Source organism: Moschus berezovskii, chromosome 3 (assembly GCF_049115385.1).
Source record: "Moschus berezovskii isolate FMDL1 chromosome 3, NW_MosBer_1.0, whole genome shotgun sequence".
Classification (NCBI taxonomy): Eukaryota; Metazoa; Chordata; class Mammalia; order Artiodactyla; family Moschidae; genus Moschus; species Moschus berezovskii.
The window spans coordinates 113,621,206-113,640,499 of NC_142462.1; the positions used below are offsets into that span (position 1 = coordinate 113,621,206).

The 19,294-nt window shown below is 44.3% G+C and overlaps 1 long non-coding RNA gene across 1 annotated transcript in view; it reads right to left on the bottom strand.

Annotated features, from left to right (window-relative positions):
* The window catches only part of LOC129552705 (uncharacterized), a 39,444-nt gene extending 21,192 nt beyond the window's left edge, over nt 1-18,252 (bottom strand). Inside the window, exons 1-5 of the long non-coding RNA XR_008685292.2 lie at nt 14,177-18,252; nt 12,912-13,006; nt 11,509-11,622; nt 7,944-9,042; nt 7,516-7,582 (exon numbers count right to left, since the gene is read on the bottom strand). This is a non-coding gene — a long non-coding RNA (uncharacterized LOC129552705). The remainder of the gene's footprint in view (nt 1-7,515; nt 7,583-7,943; nt 9,043-11,508; nt 11,623-12,911; nt 13,007-14,176) is intronic.
* Between the last annotated feature and the right edge of the window lie 1,042 nt (nt 18,253-19,294).

Consider the following 19,294-nt stretch of genomic DNA (forward strand, 5'->3'; position numbering starts at 1 on the left):
TAAGCTTTTTCAGGTGCTTGGTATAACTTCTTTGAAGAAATACCTCTTCAGATTCTTTGCCTATTTTTTAATTGGGTTATTTGTCCTTTTACTGTTGAGTTGTCAGAGCTCTTTATATATTCTGGATGCAATTTCCTTCTCAGATTTATGATTTGCAAATATGTTCTCCCATTCTGTGAGCTTTTTCATTTTCTCACTGGTGTCCTTTGAAACACAAAGTTTTCAACTTCATGAAGTCCGATGTATTTTTTTCTTTTGTCACTTCCACTTTATCTAAAAAAAACCATTGCCTTACTCAAAGATTTATTCCTATATTTTCTACTAAGTGTTCTATGGTTTTAGCTCTTACATTTAGATGATGTCTATTTTTAATTGAAATATAGTTGATTTACAATACTATATTAGTTTCAGGTATACAGCAAAGTGATTCAGTTATATATATATTTTTTAATTTCAGATTATTTTCCACTATAGGTTATTACAAGATATTAAATATAGTTGTGTGTGTGTACATGCTAAATCACTTCAGTCGTGTCCAACCTTTGCAGCCCTACAGACTGTAGCCCACCAGGCTCCTCTGTCTATGGGACTCTCCAGGCAAGAATACTGGAGAGGGTTGCCATGCCCTCCTCCGAGGGATCTTCCCTGTGCTATATAGTAAATCCTTGTTGCTTATCTTTTTTACATACAGTAGCTTATATCTGTTAATCTTATATTCATAATTTATCCCTTTCCCCTTTCAGTTCAGTTCAGTCATGTCCAACTCTTTGCAACCCCATCAACTACAGCACGCCAGGCTTCCCCGTCCTTCACCAACTGCTGGAGCTTGCTCAAATTCATGTCCATCGAGTCAGTGATGCCATCCAACCATCTCATCCTCTGTCATCCCCTTCTCCTCCTGCCTTCAATCTCCCCAGCATCAGGGTCTTTTCCAATGAGTCAATTCTTGGCATCGGGTGGCCAAAATATTAGAGCTTTAGCATCAGTCCTTCCAATGAATATTCAGGACTCAATTCCTTTAGAATTGACTGGTTTGATCTCCTTGCTGTCCAAGGGACTCTCAAGAGTCTTCTCCAACACCACAGTTCAAAAGCATCCCCCTTCCCCTTTGGTAACCATGAATTTGTTTTCCATCTCTGTGACTCTACTTCTGTTTTGTAAATAAGTTCATTTGTATCATCTTTTAAGATTTCACGTATATGTGATGTCACATGATGTTTGTTTCTCTGTCTGACTTATTTTACTCAGTAAGATAGTCTCCAGATCCATCCACATTGCTGCAAATGGCATTATTCCATTCATTTTCATGACTGAGTAGTACTCCACTGTCTATATATCCCACATCTTCTTAAACCAATTGCCTGTTCATGGGCACTTAGGTTGTTTCCATGTCTTGGCTACTATGAATACTGTTATTATAAACACTGGGGTACATGTATATTTTCAAATTAAGAGTTTTCCTCTTTTCTGAATAGGTGCTCAGTAGTGGGACTGCTGGATCATATGGGAGCTCTACTTTTAGTTTTTTAAGGAAACGCCATACTGTTTTCCATAGTGGTCACATCACCAATAGTTATTTTTTGTAATATGATGTGAGGTAGGGGTCCAAATTTATTTTCTTACATATGAATACAGACATTATACTTTTTACATTTTTATTATTCATTTACTTTATTTATTTACTCTGGCTGTGCTGGGTCTTTGTTGCTGCGTGCAGGCCTTCTCTAGCTGCAGTGAGCGGGGGTGTCTCACTCTGGTGGCTTCCCTTGTTGTGGAGCATGGGCTCTAGGTGCACAGGCTCAGCAGTTGTGGCACTTGGGCTTATTTGCTCCGGGGTACGTGGGATCTTCCCGGACCAGGGATGAAACTCATTGGCGTGAGGATTCTCAACCACTGGATCACCAGGGAAGTCCCTAGACATTACACTTTAGTTCTATTTCTAAATAACATGTTCTGTATTATAGCTCAGTTTCGGTTTCCTATAAATCATCTTTTAGATGATTTTCATCTAGCTACAGCCTAGAGTGATAAAAAAGAAAACTCTCGGGAAGAAAATATTCTAAATGAGAAGTGGTTAGCCCTTCCCGCATTGCCTGTAGTTTATAATTCATTTCCCCAATTTTAGGCTTTTCCCCTTTGCTTATAACATGCAACAGTGCAGTCTTGCGTGACTCAGTCAGTCATAATCATAAAATTAGGTCTGCCCTAAACCTACATCATTCAATTTAAATTTTAATATAAGACTTTGACTATAAACAATGTGCCAGTCAGCTCTGGTAAATCAGAGATAACAAGACAGGTATTCTGCTCTCAGACAATTACAGCCTAGATGGGGAGAGGAAAGGCATGTACACAAATAATACCATGGAGTGAGTACCAACACAGGAAGGAAACAGTGTGGAGTTTCCTTAAAAAACTAAAAGTAGAGCTACCATATGATCCAGTGAAGACACAGTGAAGGGAGGGGACCAGAACGAGGCCAGATAGAGAGTGCCAACCTCTAATACCAGCTGGATAAGGACCTTGCTGAGCTGGAGACTAGACATCCCATCTACAGGGGCATGTTCCCCACTCATTCCCAGCAGATCACATCTCTACAGAGACATGGATCCAGGACTTCCCTGGTGGTCCAGTGGTTAAGATTCTATGCTTCCAGTGCAGAGGGATGGGCTTAATCCCCGGTCAGGGAACTACGACCCCACATGTTGGGCAGCCAAAAAAAAAAAAAATTTAAAAACAAACCAGAGACATGGACCCAGGATAGCCAGACTTCAGACTTTCTCATTTATTTTCAAGAGAAGTTGAGGGGGGGAAAAGTCTGATTTTATGTGTAATCCTTCATTTTTTCAAGTTGTTAAGAAATTTGAATTTTAAAAACTCTACAGTGGGTTTCTCAAAAAGTTAAACATAGAATTACCATATGACTCAGCAGTTTCATCCCTAAGTATATACTCAGAAAAAGTGAAAACAGAGTCAGACGGATACTTTTATGCCAGTGTTCACTGCAGTAGTCTTCACAATAGCTAAAATGTGAAAATGTCCATTGACAGACAAATGGATAAATAAAATCTAGTACAGCCACACCGTGGCATATTATTCAGCCATGAAAAGGAGCAAAGCGTTGACACTGTAACACAGATAAACCTTGAAAACATTATACTTAAGTGACACAAAGGCACAGATATTGTATGATGCCCCTGATGTAACATATCTAGAAGACACAAATCCACAGACGGAAAGTAGATAAGAGGTTACCAGGGGTTGGAGGGTTATTGCTTAATGGTTATAGAGTTTCTGTTTGGGGTGATGAAAACACTTTTGAAATAGACAGTGGTGATGCTTGCACAACACCGTGAATGTAACTGATGCTACTGAACCTTGCACTTAAAAATGGCTAAAATGGAAACTTTTTATATTTTATGTGTTTTAACACACACAACAACAACAACTCAACTCTAGAATGGCCAAACAGAACATGTCCAGGATTACTATGTCAGCTGTGGGCACCAATTTGGGCTCTCAGGCTCAGAATGATTAACACTGGAAACTCCGTGTACACCAAGCAAGGACTCAGCAGTAAGGCAAACATCTCACCAATGCTGGAGTAGGGGCTTGAGGATATGGACGAAACTAAAGATACTTATGTCTGTAGGGTCAAAGCTATGGTTTTTCCAGTAGTCATGCACGGATGTGACAGTCAGACCATATAGAAGGCTAAGTGCTAAAGAACAGATGCCTTCAAACAGTGGTGCTGGAGAAGACTCTTGAGAGTCCCTTGGACCGCAAGGAGATCAAATCAGTGAATCTTAAAAGATATCAACCCTGAGTATTCATTGGAAGGACTGATGCTGAAACTCCAATATTTTGGCCACCCAATGCAAAGAGCAGAATCATTGGAAAAGACCTCGATGAAAGACTGAGGGCAGGAGGAGAAGGGGTGACTGAGGATGAGATGGTTGGATGGCATTGTCAACTCAGTGGACATCAGTTTGAGTAAACTCTGGGAGATAATGAAGGGCAGGGAAGCCTGGCGTGCTGCAGTCCGTAGGGTCGCAAAGAGTCAGACACAACTGAGCAACTGAAAAACAACAATTCCTTATCCTTAAGGAGACTAAAGGCTAGAAATAGACCTGATTGTAGTAATACAGCAGTGCTCTCAGCAAGTTCTAAAAATGTGCTTCAGGAAATTCACAGGCGAGATCACACCTGGTTATGGGATCTCTAAAGGATTCATGAAGGTGATTGGACTGCAGCTGAGCTTTGCAAGATGGATAAGCAGGTGGGGCTGCTCCAAAAGTAGCAGCTGGAGTCAAGGTTTAGAGGAAGAACACCAGATGGCATATTCTAGTATTGACTCCAGTTTGGCTGGAGAAGACTCCAAGTAGAGAAGGAGCTGGAGAGGCAGGGGGGGCCAGCACCAGGATGCCATGAATACCAAATCAAGAATTTTCCATTTAATTCTGAGCAGAAGAATGAGGTTCTCAAAGCTGTCCCTGAGACTGATTAGCCAGGCATCCGTGTATAAGATATATTAAAAAGAGGAGAGCGGGGCCCCTAAACAGTCAGGTGAGAGATGAGAAAGGGCTGGGCCTGACTAGTGGCCATGGTATGCAAAGGAAGGGGCCAGTAGGGACAGGAAGTGGCTGCTTGGGTGGATACTAGCTAGAAGCTGATGGCTGCAAGGGGGAGAGGGTGGTTTGTCTCATCTCTGTGTGAAAGAGGCTTCCCGAAAAGAAGGCAGTGTGACAGAAATCAGACAGACAGCAGAGGTCCGGTCCCAGCTGTGCGGACCAGCCTGTGCCCTTGGGAACAAATGCGGGACGACCTCATTCATTCACTGATTCACTCTCGGTGCTTCAGGGGCCTCACTGTACGGTGGGCCGAAATCCCTGTTCTACCCGTTTCACGGCATCGCTCTGATGATAAAAACGAAAGCTACCGCAAACCACTTCACATTTAAGCGTCCCATGTTACCTCACTGAAATGAATTTTAGATAACTATCTCTTGTGCTTTAAAATACTGTGTAATGTGTTTGAAATAAATGGGTCATCGGCCGGGGCTTAGAATTAGCCGTGATCCAGAGACCCGATCATATCCATTCCAAGTGTTGATCCCACAAAAGTGACGTGTTATTCACACCCAGCCTCCTCCTGTTTCCTGTGCTCACATAAGGTATAATCTCCACTTCCCCAGTGCTTCATCTCATCCAGCTCTTTTGGGAAATAAAAGCTCTTGGATGTTTTGTTACTAAAGCCGCATTCTCTTCAGAGCCTGTGTGCCGAGCAGCCACGAGGAATGGAACACGGAAAACCTTTAAAAGAATTTGTTATATGACTCAGGAAACTCAAACCAGGGCTCTGTAACAACCTAGTGGGGTGGGATGGGAAGGGAGATGGGAGGGAGGGTCGAGAGTGGACAAATGTATACCTATGACTGATTCCTGTTGATGTTTGGCAGGAACCAACACAATTCTGTAAAGCAATTATCCTTCAATTAAAAAAATAAACAAAAAAATTTTAAAAAAGAGTAAGTTATCATTCTTGCCAGACAGTGCTATGTCATCTTCGGCAAGCCACCAAGCCTAGCTGTGCCTGGATTTCTAAAAGGTGTCGTGGAATGTGTCTGGTGACAGACACACGCAGAGATGGAAGCGCTATACTCCCGCCCTGAAGGAGGAACAGGAACACTTCAGTTTTAACTTGAGAGCATCCAAGAAAACGAGCACTGGAAAAGCAGCAAAGAGGAAAGTGACTTGCTGCAAAAGTGAAGCAGGACACGCGGCAAGAGCCGCGCGCTGGCGGGGAGAATGAGAGCTCAGCTGAGGAGATCCTGAGACTCGGGACCCGTCTCAGGTCGACCAGATGAAGAAGGATGCTTTTTTTTTTAATTTTAAAAATTATTTTTATTGAAGTATAGTTGATTTACAATGTGTTAGTTTCTATTGTGCAGCAAAATGAATCAGCCATGTATATATATACACAACAGAGTCCTCTGCCCATGGGATTCTCCAGACAAGAATTCTGGAGTAGGTTGCCATTTCCTCCTCCAAGGGATCTTCCCAACTCAGGGATCAAACCTGTGTCTCCTGAATTGGCAGGCAGATTCTTTACCATGGAGCCTCCAGGGAAGCCCATATATACATATACCCCCTCCCTTTTGGGTTTCCTTCCCATTTAGGACACCTGGTGGTCCAGTGATTAAGACTCAGCACGTTTTTAAGCATCTTATGGCGGGTATCAGGATGACTTTCCAACTAGTGATTCTACTGTGGGTCAAAGGGGAGCCCGGGTCCGACAGGGCAGGTTGGTGTTGAGAACCCTGGGCTATTCTCTCTGCTAGGACTAGGATAGGGAGCAGCAGCCAAGAGATGTGGCCTGAGAAGGAAAAAATCCAATAGCTGTGATTTCATAAAAACATATAATCCTTGCTGAGCAGGGGAGAGAGAAAAGAAGGAAGAGACAAAGATACGGAAAGCAAGAGAGCGGAATGCCCATCCGATGGGAGAGGGCAGGATATCACGGATGAGGGCTCTTGTAGGGATCCTCATGGCAGCACTGTCCAGCTCAGTGGGGCGAAGTGGCCTCAGTTTTAGAAAGGCCCCTAAATGTACTCTTTCTTCCAAATATCAGGATTCTTCTTCTCCTCCAAATTTCCCTAGAGCTTGGTGTAGTGCACGCACGCTAATCATTTCATTCGTGTTTCACTACAACTCTATGGACTGTAGCCCGTTCAAGCTCCTCTGTCCGTGGGATTCTCCAGGTAAGAATGCTAGAATGGGCTGCCATGCCCTTCTCCAGAGGATCTTCCTGACCCAGGGATCGAACCCACACCCCTTATGTCTCCAGCATTGGCAGGCAGATTCTTTACCACTAGCGCCACCTGGGAAGCCCAGGGCTTGGTGTGGACTGGAGCAGAAACCCCTTCAGGAAGGAACAGACCACAAAAGGCACCCTCTCCTGGCTGGCTCCGCCTCCTGGGTCACAGGCTTCCCCTCTGCTCCTGACTTGACCCAGAGAGCCCAGGGAGGAAGCTGCGGGAGGCCTGACTCACGCAGCGCTCAGCCGCTCGGATCACGGGTGGGCAGGGCCACGCGTGATGAATCACTGAGAGCCTGACTGCTATTCTGAGCGCCGCCAAGGACACGGACGCTCCTGTTCTCTCCTTCCCTGTCTGGCTGCCAGGAGACAAGCGCTTTAGGAACTGATGATCTTCATTTTTTTTTAATAGCCCAAGACAGAAACTATCTAAAACTTTCTATTCTTCCTGCGCCCCCTTCTTAATTCCTGGAAATCACCCATAGGAGAAAAGGACCAAGAGTCAGCTCTGTCCAAGCCCAGCGAAAGCAGCCTTGCTGAGACTCCATCCCAGGGAGGGGCTGGGGAGGGGAGGGCACACGTTGTGGTATTTCCCAAGTGAATCACCTGGCTATTTATTGTGATTAAAAGTGACCAGGAAGTATGTAATTTTAAGTTCTAAATTCTATGAATATGAGGAAAAATCAGACTGGTACCTACAGCTCTATGTAACTGCACAGCACTTGGATTAATTTCTCGACTTTTTCAGCTCCCTTGTAGTCCATGACTAAAAGTTAAAAAGACAGACGATCATAGGTGACGGTGAGAACATGGAGAAACTGGAACTTTCACAGATTTCTGGTGGGACTGTAAAATGGTACAGCCACTTTAGAAAATAGTTTGGTATTTCTTTATGTTAAATATAGTTACAATATGACCCAGCAATCCCACACCCAGGTATGTAGTCAAGGGACCTGTAAACACACAGCCACACAAAAACTTGTACACAAATGCCCCTATCAGCATTACTCACAGTAGCCAAAAAGTGGGACTAACCCAAACGTCCATTAACTGATGAGTGAATAAACATGTGGTAAATGCACATAATTCAGTCATAAAAAGAAATGAAGTACTGATAGTATACATACCACAACAGAAATGAGCCTTTGGCTCAGTTGTACCTGTGGGATATTTATTTAGTTTCAGTTCAGTTCAGTCAGTTCAGTCACTCAGTCATGTCCGACTCGTTGCGACCCCATGAATCACAGCACGCCAGGCCTCCCTGTCCATCACCAACTCCCGGAGTTCACTCAAACTCATGTCCATCAAGAGGCCATCCAGCCATCTCATTCTCTGTCGTCCCCTTCTCCTCCCGCCCCCAATCCCTCCCAGCATTAGTCTTTTCCAGTGAGTCAACTCGTCGCATGAGGTGGCCAAAGTATTGCAGTTTCAGCTTTAGCATCAGTCCTTTCAATGAACACCCAGGATTGATCTCCTTTAGAATGGACTGGTTGGATCACCTTGCGGTACAAGGGACTCTCAAGAGTCTTCTCCAGCACCACAGTTCAAAAGCATCAATTCTTCGGCTATCAGCTTTCTTCACAGTCCAACTCTCACACCCATACATGACCACGGGAAAAACCACAGCCTTGACTAGATGGACCTTGGTTGGCAAAGTAATGTCTCTGCTTTTTAATATACTATCTAGGTTGGTCATAACTTTCCTTCCAAGGTGTAAGTGTCTTTTAATTTCCTGGCTGCAATCAGCATCTGCAGCATTTTGGAGCCCCAAAAAATAAAGTCTGACACTGTTTCCCCATCTTTTTCCCATGAAGTGATGGGACCAAATGCCATGATCTTTGTTTTCTGAATGTTGAGCTTCAAGCGAACCTTTTCACTCTCCTCTTTCACTTTCATCAAGAGGCTTTTGAGTTGCTCTTCACTTTCTGCCATAAGGGTGGTGTCATCTGCATATCTGAGGTTATCGATATTTCTCCCAGCAATCTTGATTCCAGCTTGTGCTTCTTCCAGCCCAGCGTTCTTCATGATGTACTCTGCATATAAGTTAAATAAGCAGGGTGACAATATACAGCCTTGACGTACTCCTTTTCCTATTTGGAACCAGTCTGTTGTTCCATGTTCAGTTCTAACTGTTGCTTCCTGACCTGCATACAGGTTTCTCAAGAGGCAGGTCAGGTGGTCTGGTATGCCCATCTCTTTCAGAATTTTCCACAGTTTATTGTGATCCTTTAGGTGAAAGAAAAAACAGATTTTAATGTATAATAGTGTTTGCTGGACTTCCCAGTGGTTAGGAATCTGCCTGTCAATGCAGGGGACACAGGTTCAATCCCTGGTCCAGGAAGAGTCACATGTCATGGGGCAATTAAGACCGTATGCCACAACCATAATTGTAAAAAAAAGAAACAAAAACAATGTTTGCTTTGGTAGTACATATTTTCAAATATAAATAATGTAACTGCAAAATAAAAACACAAATTATGTCAGTAAATATAAATAAGCCAAACATTCAAGAGGATGAGATGAAATCACAACACAATTTTTTAAATTTATTTTTACTTGGAGGATAATTGCTTTGTAATGTTGTGTTGGTTTCCGCTGCACATCACCATGAATCAGCCACAGGTATGCACATGTCCCCTCCCTCCTGAACCTCCCTCCCACCGGCCACCCGATCCCACTCCTCCAGGCTGTCACAGAGCACCGGGTTGAGCTTTCTACTTCATACAGCAAATTCCCACTGGCTATCTGTTTTACATATGGGAGTGTATGTGTTTTGAATGCTGCCCTCTCAGTTCATCCCATTACCTCCTTCCCCCGAGCACCATGGCCACAAGTCTGTTCTCCGCATCTGCGTTTCTATTGCTGCTCTACAAATAGACTTATCAGCACCATTTTTCTAGATTCCATATATATATGTTAATACGTGATGTTTGTTTTCCTCTTTCTGACCTAGTTCAATCTGTGTAACAGGCTCCAGGTATCCACCTCACTAGAACTGATGCAAATTCATTCCTTTTTACGGCTGAGTAATATTTATTGTATGTTGTTGCTGTTGTTCAGTTGCTAAGTCGTGACCAACTCTTTGCAACTCCATGAACTGCAGCACACCGGGTCTCCCTGTCCATCACTATTTCCCTGAATTTGCTCAAACTCTTCTCCATTGAGTCAGTGAGGCCATCCAACCATCTCACTCTCTGTTGCCTCCTTCTCCTCTTGCCCTCAGCCTTTCCCAGCATCAGGGTCTTTTCCAGTGAGCCAGTTCTTCACATCAGATGGCCAAAGTATTGGAGCTTCAGCTTCAGCACCAGTCCTTCCAATGAATGTTCAGGGTTGATTTCCTTTAGGATTGACTAGTTTATCTCCTTGCAGGCCAAGGGACTCTCAAGAGTTTTCTCCAACACCACAGTTCCAAAGCATCAATTCTTCGGTGCTCAGCCTTCTTTGTGGTCCAGCTCTTATAACCATACACGACTACTGGATAAACCGTAGCTTTGACTATTCAGACTTTTGTTGGCAAAGTCATGTCTCTACTTTTTAATACACTATCTAGGTTTGTCATAGCTATACTTCCAAGGAGCAAGCATCTTATAATTTTGTGGCTGCAGTCACCATCTGCAATGATTTTGGAGACCAAGAAAATGAAATCTGTCACTGTTTCCACATATTTGCCATGAGGTGGTGCGACCAGATGCCATAATATTCGTTTTCTGAAAGTTGAGTTTTAAGTCAGCTTTTTCACTCTCCTCTTTCACCTTCATCAAGGGGCTCTTTAGTTCCTCTTCACTTTCTGCCATTAAACTGGTATCATCTGTATATCTGAGGTTGTTGATATTTCTCCTAGCAATCTTTATTCCAGCTTGTGATTTGTCCAGCCTGGCATTTTGCATGATTTATTCTGCATATAAGTTAAATAAGCAGGGTGACAATATACAGCCTTGATGTACTCCTTTCCCAATTTTGAACTAGTCCACTGTTCCATGTCCAACGGTCAAAGGCTTTAGCAGTAGTTTTTTTTGAATTCTCTTGCTTTTTCTAGGATCCAGTGTATGCTGGCAATTTGATCTCTGGTTCCTCTGCCTTTTCTAAATCCAGCTTGTATATCTTGTACCACAACTTCTTTATCCATTATTCTGTCGATGGACATCTAGGTTCCTTCCGTGCCCTGGCTATTATATATAGTACTGCAATGAACATTAGGGTACATGGGCAACACTCAGTTTTCAAAGTGATTCAGAAAGGTTGAAAATGGAAATTATGTTACATTAGGTAAATCCAAACAAAGAGAATATCAGACATGGTTCAGTTCAGAGACAAAAAGCATTGAGCAAAAACAAAACTCTTTGCAATACTCAAGGGTGCAGTTCATAATCCAATTATATAATGAAGAAAAATACATACAAATGTACTTTCATTAATTCTGTATGAACATTAATAAATGAAAAATTATAAAAGATATGAGAAGAAATATATACTAATAATAATCACTTTTCTCAGTTCACTATTAAGTGGACAAAAGGTATCTAAAAGTATAGAAGCTTTCAATCTCAAAAATAAGATTAAATTGATACGCCGAACTCTGTAGCCTGAAAACAAAGTGCATTTTCATTCAAGTCCTGTGGGATTTTAATTTAAGGATGTGATTGAGTGATGACAAGGAGAGGTCAAAGCCATTGAAAGATTTTTGTTACTCACAGTTCCTGAAAGGCGGGCACACTACACCCACAAGGCCACACAAGGAAGCTCCAGTTTGGACCAGGAGACGGAAGGAGCTGGGGAAAACCTTAGCCAGAGCATTTATTGTGTTTCCTGCAGGAAAGGCAAGACACAACAGGATAAACAGTTTAGGACTGACTAATCTCTATAATTCTGACAGGCTTTGGGAATGGCTGTCTCCTAATTGTTTGGCACCTGGCTTTCAGTTGACTTAGGAAGGGGGAGAGATTGGCTTGGTGTGTGAGAGTCTGATAAAGGGTGTGGTTGGTTTGGTGTGCAGGCTCAGGACCAGACTATTTGAATATGAAAACTGTACTGCATGACAAGCCCTTTGCCAAGGCTGAGTTGGCTAGTCCTGGGAGGGGGGCTGTCTCTGCCCCGAGGGCACAAATGCCAGAGCCTCAAGAATACAGAAAATAAAATATAATTAAGATAGTTGGTCTTCTGATGAATGGACACCAAATATACAAATCCAGGATCTAAAGAAAACCCAGTTAGAACAGCCTCAGAAACATTATGCTTAAGTGAAAGGAGTTAATCACAAAAGACCGTGTATTCCATTTATATGAAATGTCTACAATAGACAGATCCACAGGTACAGATAATATCTCCGACTCAATGGACATGAGTTTCAGCAAACTCCAGGAGATGGTGAAGGACAGGGGAGCCTAGGGTGCTGTTGTCCATGGGATCCCAAAGAGTCAGACATGACTGAGCGACTGAACAACCCCAGGAGGTACAGAGGCTTCCCTAGTAGCTCAGGGGGAAAGTATCCGCGTGTAATGCGGAAGACACAGGTTTGATCTCTGGGTTGGGAAGCTCCCCCAGAGAAGGAAATGGCAACTCACTCCAGTATTCTTGCATGGAAAAACCAACGGAGAGAGGAGCCTGGTGTGTTATGGTCCATGGGGTCGCAAAGAGTAGGACACAACTTAGCGACTGAGCATGCGCAGATACAGAATGTAAATCATGAGTTGTCAGGAACTGGGGAAAGCAGAGACTAGAACGTAGAACGACTGCGAAGAGATATGAGGCTTCTTCGGGGACTGATGAAAATGTTCTAAAATCAGATAGACCTGTGACTATCCCTAAAACCATTGTTCAACTTTTTAATTAATTTTTATTGAAGTGTAGTTTCTAAACGACTATATATTTTGAAGGGTGAGTTATATATATGCAAATTATATCTCAATAAAGTTATTTAAAATATATATATATATATATATATATATGGACTTCCTTAGTGGCCCAATGGTTAAGACTCTGCCCTTTCAAAGCAGTGGGTACAGGTTCAATCCCTGGTCAGGGAACTAGATCCCACAAGCCACGTGGTGTGGTGAAAAAAAAAAAATCAGTGGAAGAGAGGTTTCACTACTACTTACCCTCAGATCTCTGATGTCTCAGACTTTCTAGTTAGATATGAGGATCATGTAAGATGTCAACATTAACCCAGGAATCAAGAGTCCCCTTTTGATAGCTGAGCAGGAGAAAAACAACACAAAAATACTGTTTAGCGGGATTATTCTAAGAGTTGAGCATGGGACAGGCTGGAAAAGGGAAGACTAGAAGGGGGAACACTAGAAATAAGGCCCTTGAGAATAATCCAGGTAGAGGAAATTGACTTAGAAATCAACAAGATGAGCTCGAAAAGCAAGCCAGTTGTATAACCGATTCACTTTGCTGTACAGCAGAAACACAAACAACACTGTAAATCAACTACACATCCCAATAAAAATTTTAAAAAAAGAAAAGCAAGGGAGAAAGGATCAGCAACGCCTGGAGACTATGGACAAGGAGCGAGGAAAAGATGCAGCAGCAGGTATCCTTAAGGCTGTGAGCCTGGGGCTGATGGTGTTGCCACTGACAGTTCAAGTCAACTCAGGAAATGTGAGACTTAGGACTCAGTGCAAATTCTCTGTCACTTAATGAGAGAGCCCCTTAATGAATAAGGATCAAAATGTCCTTGACACCTAAGGTTACCCAGAAATGTTTCAAGCAACTTATTAAGCAAGACCAGTAGGAGAGTATGTGGGAAGTAGCTTTGCCGGGACTGGGGTGAGAAAATGAACTCTATTACTTTGGGCTGCTGGCAGGACGCCAGGGTGATCACCAGGCAATTTAAGATTGGAAAATGAGTAACAAATAGGGGCTACTGAGAAAAACCTGGTAGTCATCGGGAGGTTTTAGGAAAACATGAAAAAGTGAACCGTGTAGAAGTACCGAACTGGCACAGAGAAAATTAAACATTTAAGTTCCACCTCCCATGCGCCTTGCCCTGTAGGAGAGGGTTTTTCAAAATGATGAGAAGGTAGTCCTGACTTGCTAGAGTTTTGCAGACAGGTGATGACAAAACTAAAAATAGAGTATGAACAAGAGTCTGGAACACAGAAGATGAAACAATTTTGTCTGGAGAGTTCTCTTAGGATTGAGGATTAGGAAGAAAAGGGGGAAATCAAAACGGAGAGAAACAGAATTCAAAGAATAAGAAGGTAGTTACAACATCAAAAGCAGAGAATGAAGATGGTCAGCTTTGATCAGGAAGCAACGGCAGGGAGAACAGCTTCAATAAAGATTTAATATTAGAAACATAAAAAGCTGAAAGGGAAAGACGGAAGTTGTCTTCATTATATCAAGGGAAAATATAGACCTGTCTTGCTTTCAGTCCAGTTGCTCAGTTGTGTCAGACTCCTGGCGACCCCATGGACCGCAGCGCGCCAGGCTTCCCTGTCCATCACTAACTCCCAGAGCTTGCTCAAACTCATGTCCATCGAGTTGGTGATGTCATCCAACCATCTCATCCTCTGTCGTCCCCTTCTCCTCCCGCCTTCAATCTTTCCCAGCATCAGGGTCTTTTCCAATGAGTCAGCTTTTCACATCAGGGGGACAAAGTATTGGAGCTTCAGCTTCAGCATCAGTCCTTCCAGTGAATATTTAGGACTGATTTCCTTTAGAATTAACTGGTTGGATCTCCTTGCAGTCCAAGGGACTCTCACATCTTCTCCAACACCACAGTTCAAAAGCATCAATTCTTCAGCGTTCAGCTTTCTTTAAAGTCCAACGCTCACATCCATATATGACTACTGGAGAAACCATAGTTTTGACTAGATGGACCTTTGTCAGCAAAGCAGTGTCTCTGCTTTTTAATATGCTGTGTAGGTTGGTCATAGCTTTTCTTCCAAGGAGTAAGCAGTCTTTTAATTTCGTGGCTTGAATTTCACTGTTGCTTTGGAAGGGAGAATTAGTATCACTGGAAGAAACTTTTAAGGTTTTCGCTCAGTAGAACTCATTTTCTAACAAGAGCACTCCCACAATGAATGGCCTCATGTGGGAGGGCCTGGCTGGGGGGCACATGGGTAGAGCATCCACTCAGAGAACTGATGTGGAAAGCAAGGGTGAGTCTCACCGGAGAGGCCCAGAAAACTGAAAAACTAGTGGGAGGCGGGGGGAGATGGAGAGAAGGCAATCAAAAGGAGAGGAATTTAGAGTGACACTAAGGCCTCAGTTCCTATGCAGAACAGACTTGCCCACGCAGAGAACCTCTAGACAGTCCTGATCTTTCAACGAAACAGGCAGGCTGTGTTGCCAGTGGTGATAAGAGGCCAGTGGGGTGGAGATGGGGGCAGGTCGGTGGACCGAGAACTTCTGAGAGAATGACTAGCCAGGAGGGTTTCAAAGCCAAAGGATGTAAAGTAATAATGAAATGAAGCGCCCGTGCCACTCTGACAAGTACAGTGGGCAGGGTCTTTGGAACTTTGTCTCCCCCTGCTGAGGCCAGAGGTGTGAGCAGCTGAGACGAGGAAAGGAGACCAGGAGCAAAGAACAGTTTCTTTGCTGGGGTTGGGGAGTAGAAAGAAGAAAATATAAATGCTGATTTTCATAAATCGCCTTACTAGTTAGATCCTGCAGCATGAAGTGAGGTGCTGTGCCAAAGCCAGACAGCAGACACATGTGGGAAGGGGCCAGCTCTGGTCATCCCTGTGGGCCACTCTTGCTAATGTTTTTTGGGACTTCCTTGGTGGTCCGGTGGTTAAGACTCCGCACATCCACTGCAGACGGATGGGTTCGATCCCCGGTCGGGGAACTAAGATGGCCAAAAAAAAAAAAACCTTGCTAGGCTTTTCTCTAAAAGGCTCTTAAGTGACCCATCCCTTTATCCAGACGCTGTCTCAACAGCCTCAAAGTGACTGCAGAGACCAAGAGCAGGGATCTTTGGTCTTAATTAGGGGTCTTTCCCTCAGACACGGCACAGGCTTGTTTTGAATTTTCAAAGTTCTAATAATTTTTGTCTCCAAGACCTTGTTCACAGAATCATCATCTTCAGGAGAACCGACCCAGTAATGCAAACAAGGACGAAACCTCTCTCCTGGGGGCGTTTGGGGAAGCATCTACCTGCTGCCTCTACTTCAGTCACTGCTCCTTCCTCCCCCAGCCCTACCCTCCTGGCTCCAGAGCAGTCTCTCTGCCTTTTGTAACCTCATTAACCTCTTCATCCCATGCAACAAAGGCAAGTTATGTATGCTGCTGCTGCTGCTAAGTCGCTTCAGTCGTGTCCGACTCTGTGTGACCCCATAGACGGCAGCCAACCAGGCTACCCCATCCCTGGGATTCTCCAGGCAAGAACACTGGAGTGGGTTGCCATTTCCTTCTCCAATGTGTGAAAGTGAAAAGTGAAAGTGAAGTTGCTCAGTCGTGTCCGACCCTTAGCGACCCCACGGACTGCAGCCCACCAGGTTCCTCCATCCATGGGATTTTCTAGGCAAGAGTACTGAAGTGGCTTGCCATTGCCTTCTCCGATGTATGCTACGCTGTAGGTATTTTTTTTTTTTAATGAAACCCACAGCAATAGTTAGGCTCCTGAAACTCTCTATGGTGAGCCTTGGAAAACAAACAAAAAGCTAAGTAAAGAAGCAAACGTGCACACACACACACACACACAGTCGTGGACTGTGTCTCTTGATGTCACTCTTTGGGGCATGATGATAACTGTTAAACAAGCTGAGGGCCTTAGAAGTGCTCAGATGAAAGGCTTTACCTAAATTCAGTTATCCTATTACAATCCACAAGAACATTTTCATCCAAAGGGGTGGCATTTGTACCAGTATTTCACTGATCATGAAATTATGACAACTTCCTTGGGATTCAAGGGGATTTAAAACGGACTGTGAAGAAAGCTGATCACCGAAGAATTGATGCTTTTGAACTGTGGTGTTGGAGAAGACTCTTGAGAGTCCCTTGGACTGCAAGGAGATCCAACCAGTCCATTCTAAGGGAGATCAATCCTGGGTGTTCACTGGAAGGACTGATGCTAAAGCTGAAACTCCAGTACTTTGGCCACCTCATGCGACGAGTTGACTCACTGGAAAAGACTAATGCTGGGAGGGATTGGGGGCGGGAGAAGAAGGGGACGACAGAGAATGAGATGGCTGGATGGCATCACTGACTCGATGGACATGAGTTTGAGTGAACTCCGGGAGTTGGTGATGGACAAGGAGGCCTGGCGTGCTGATTCTGTTACTTGTTATCTAATTTCTGAAAGGACAAAAAGGAAAAATAAGTTATTTCTTTAATTGGAGGGTAGTGGCAGATAAGAAAAAGCTGACTCATGATATTTTAGATGCAAGACAGTTATTCAAAGTAAGTTAAACATTCATTAGAAAGAAGGGAAAGAGTTGGGGGGGGCGGCCTCCCTGGTGGGTCAATGGTAAAGAATCCGCCTGCCAGTGTAGGAGAGGCAGGCTAGATCCCTGGTCCAGGAAGACCCCACCTGCTGCAGAGCAACTAAGCCCACTCACCACAACTACTGAGCCTGTGCTCCAGAGCCCGGGCTCTGCAACGAGAAGCCACCGCCATGGGAAGCCCGTGCGCCGCAGCTAGAGCAGACCCCGCTGCTGCGACCAGAGAGAATCCCACACAGTAAGGAAGACCCAGCACAGCCACACAGATAACCCTAAAAAAAGAAAGACGAGCAAGGGAACTCCCTGGCGGTCCAATGGTTAGGACTCAAGAGTTTTCACCGCCAGGACCCAGTTTAATCCCTGGTTGGGGAACCAAGATCCCACAAGCTATGCAACTTGGCCACGAGTAAAGAACAAGAAGAGTAGTGACCGTGGTCAAGAGGAAGGAGCAGAGCTGGCTCAGGTGGGCACATGACATCATCACCTCCACCAACTCCAGGGCCGAGAGGAGGGAAGACTAGAGCCTGTCGGGTGGGAGATCGTGCCGAGCCTCAGGCGGAAGGACCAGGAAAGAGGGAAGAGACGCTCTTTAAATAGGCACACCTGGAGCGCCGAGGGGCACTCAGCCCAGCAGCAAGAGCGGGGCGGAAAGCAGTTTTAAGACAAAGCTTCGCAGCGTCTGGCCGGCCTCTCACCTGCGGTACTCTGGCGCTCGGAGGCCGAGAGCTTTTGCACAGCATATACCTTGGAAGGAAGCCTAGGACAAGAGTGAAGTCAAACGAGAAGAGGATGCGTGGCATCACAGAAACCAACACTGATGTCAGAAGACCTGGGTTCGGAGTCAGTCCTGCTGTCGGGGGCGAGATGTGTGTCCCGGGGCAAAGCCACGAGCTTCTCAGAGCCTTCGCTCTCCAATCGAAGGACCAGATCCATCCCGGGTCCTCCTGCCGCCACAGAGGCGGTGGGGTAAGACACAGCGATGGGTAAGAGGGCACTTGTAAAAGTCGTGTGAAGGAAGGAAGGCAGGCAAGGGGGAGGGGAGGGAGGAAGAAAATGAGGCCAGGAAGATGAGAAGCTTAAAATAAACAAACAAAAGAGGTGCACACACATGAAGCATTGTTCTAGGGATGGTGGGAAGACCACGCCCCTGGGGCTTAAGCACAGAGTGCCCTTTCAAATATTAGTCTTGATGTACACATACATTTGTATATAGTTATATGTGTGTGTGCAGTTAAAAGTAACACAGTTTTATATATATATACATATATAGTCACCTAGAATTACCTATAACACATATATAACAATTTAATTAATTTGTATTATCTGTGTTCACACATATAAATTTCATACAGAATCTGATTTATTCTGGATATATGCGGAAACAAACTTGGTCACGGGAAATGATCGGGGCATTTCTAGAAAAGCAAAAGGAAGACGGGGCTTCCCTGGTGGCTCAGACAGTAAAGAATCTGCCTGCAGTGCAGGAGACCAGGTTTCTAAGTTTCTGTGTCGGGAAGATCCCCTGGAGAAGGGAACAGCTACCCACTCCAGTATTCTTGCCTAGAGAATCCCAGGGACAAAGGAGGACGGCAGGCTACAGTCCACAGGGTCACAGGGGCAGACACGACCGAGTGACTAAGCGCACACACACACACACACACAGGAAGATGAGCCTGAACCTGAAAGGCCAGAGGCCACATGGGAAGGTAAGCCAGCTGTCTTGATTAAATAGCTGCTGCAACCTTGGACATGGAGTTGACTCCTTCATGTTCACAATGTAATTGAGGAAATGACAACTTAACCAGAAACAACCAGAGAATAAAATAAGGCAGTAAAACCACTCAGCGCGGGCAGACTTCATAGTCTACCTGTAATGGCTCAAGAAGTTCAAAGGAAGGAAAGGAAAGAGCATTAGAAGGGGGTAAACAGGAAAAGCTCCATGGAGAACATATACAGAAGTATATACAAAACAGATACTCTGGATAGCACAGGAAACTCTACTCAATGTTTTTTAACAATCTATAAAGGAAAAAAATCTGGAAAAGGATACACATACACACACATATATAAAACTGAGTCATTTTGCTATA